General features: G+C 27.4%; 1 long non-coding RNA gene across 1 annotated transcript; it reads right to left on the bottom strand.

The window, feature by feature from the left end:
- Positions 1-5: 5 nt before the first annotated feature.
- On the bottom strand, positions 6-2,121 carry LOC136795255 (uncharacterized). The gene is made up of 3 exons (XR_010842831.1): positions 1,931-2,121; positions 692-892; positions 6-113 (listed from the first exon to the last, which is right to left on the bottom strand). It is a non-coding gene; the product is annotated as an uncharacterized lncRNA (long non-coding RNA).
- Between the last annotated feature and the right edge of the window lie 355 nt (positions 2,122-2,476).

Raw genomic sequence — 2,476 nt, 5'->3', positions numbered from 1 at the left:
TTTACCTGCTTATCTTCTTCTGATAGGCCCATTTCGTCCATTTTTAAATCCCCTTGTACCAGAGTGATTTTATCTAATGTTTTTGGGTTCGACTCCTTTAATATATCGAACAACTAAAAAATAAAAATAAATGTATTTATCATAAATGTTTTTATTTTTGTATTACTCATAATGCATTTTTCGTTGTTTGAAAGAAAATTTAAGAAAAAGTGTAATAAAATATTTTTTTTTTTACAGCCATTGGATAAATAAATCAGAAAACTTGAATACGGCCTTTGGATTGTGATCTTATGTGAATAAGTTTTTTATGTTTTTTTTTTGTAAATAAATAAACTATTATAAGTCGCTAATGAGTGGGTAGTTATATGTGGAAAATAATATGTTAAAAATATTAAGTAAACAATATCTATTATTTTAAAAAATTAAATATGTCTATGCAGAATATTATTAGATTTTTTTTTTTAATTTAATACATACTGTTTTCGGCATTTAGTACTAAATTATAACAATTAAAATAATTTCTTTAGTTATTTTATGATTCTAGTCTTGCTATTCTTACCTTATTAGTTGCCCCAATTAGAAAAAAGAAAGACATTTATAATCATAAATTATTATATTTATAATATTCTTTCTGTTTCTTAATAATAATTTATAATTATTTTGGTTACTAATGAAGTTTAGTTTATATTACTGGTAAGTCTGTAATTTTCTTCCATCTCTCCGCAATGGGTACGTTTTTCTTTTCTCTGATGAGCAGGTAAACTCTGGCTACTCCTGGGCAACACCTAAGTATCTTCTCGACTAGAATCTTTCCCAAAGTCCCTGTGCTTCCTGTTATGAATATAGATTGTCCCTCGAAGTATTCCTTTATAGTTGAAGGCTTCATGTTTTCCTAAGAAAAATAACAAGTAAATTTTGTATACAAGAATTTTCATTATATAGATGAAATGAAAAATTATTCTGTACCCAGTTAAATATAATTTCTTTAGAAAAAATAAAAATGTACAAATCACATAATAACATCCCATAAGCTCGGAAAAATTTATGATTCATGAGATGTAGAACTGAGTTATATTTATGTTAAATGAATTTAGAGAGTAGGTCCTATTTTGTCACGTATCTAGGAAGTTTGTCAAAAGTAGCATAAGTAAGAAAATGGCCGAAGCATGTTATGTTTCAATGAAAAAACATTATGCCCACATTTTTCAATTCAATATTATATATAATAAAAAAACTAATGAATAGGACAACTAAATTGAGCTGACGTTTTACAAAAAGTTGTGAATGAAGATTCAAGATTAATTTAGTTATATATATATATTTTCCGGCCAAGACTTCCAATTCGAGTCTTATACTGCCTAACCATGGGTTGGGGGTCAAAGTTCTTCATTTTGTGGGACCGCTACTCGATGAAAAAAGTTAGGTGACGCTTCAGGCCGGATTCGAACCGGCACCGAATTGGCATCAAAATGGTAAGACTGTGTCTTAACCACTGAGCTACGGACGGCCCAAGTATTTTAATATTAATCCTTTGTTCCTTTTATATATTCTAGTACACTTCAAACCATTTATCTTTTACACTACTTCCGCATTTTTATTTTATATAGTTTGTCTTTCACATTACTTCATAACTTATTAATTTTATTTGAAGGTGTATATTCGAATTTATATTTCGGTACGTCATATTTTTTTTTTTTTAAGATTCACACACATTGTCGTCTGTAAACAAAATATCTACATATTTGGAACACTTTTTTAAAAAATTTGTTTTCTTTCATTATGTTTGACAATCATTATTCCAGCTGCAGGTTAAATATTTTATTCTTTTAATATTGCTATTATTTTAGTATTTTATTTTTATATAATATTTTAAAATCCAGATTTATATTGGTACTGCTCACTTTAGATATACTCCATTATTATTACTCACCATAGTTATTGTTGATGTGTTAACAGACCAGTGCCTTGAACTACAACTGAGATATTCTTAGAGATGACTGAGTAATATTCTGAATCCCATACACCTAAGTTAATTGTTTCCTTCACTAAATCAGAATGTAATCAGATTCTTTATGCAAATACTTCTTTGAAACTAGTCCCTTTCTTATGATTTCCGTGTCCGATGCGTAGAACAAACAGCTATAATTAGTATCCTTCCTTTGTTTATATGCCTTATTATGAACTTTTGAATTGAAAATTTATAATCACTGAAAGTCCGATTTATACGGAATTCACAGTAAAATGACCATGATAAATATTTATTATTTTTTCCCCATAAGTAATCCTTTTCCTTTAGTTTAATTTTGTCTTGAATGCTATATAATGTGTTTATACGTATGTATATAAACATTTCTATCGTTCGATTAAAAGATCTTATACAGAAAAAATATATTTGTGATTGAAACTTAAAATTTATCCATTGTTCATTACCTGGTCAGGTAAAGTAATTAAGAAAATAGATTATGTAAATTTTTGT

Source organism: Halyomorpha halys, unplaced genomic scaffold (assembly GCF_000696795.3).
Source record: "Halyomorpha halys isolate HHAL.00 unplaced genomic scaffold, Hhal_1.1 Scaffold6843.1, whole genome shotgun sequence".
Lineage (NCBI taxonomy): Eukaryota > Metazoa > Arthropoda > Insecta > Hemiptera > Pentatomidae > Halyomorpha > Halyomorpha halys.
This window is presented reverse-complemented; position numbering and strand designations above follow the sequence as displayed.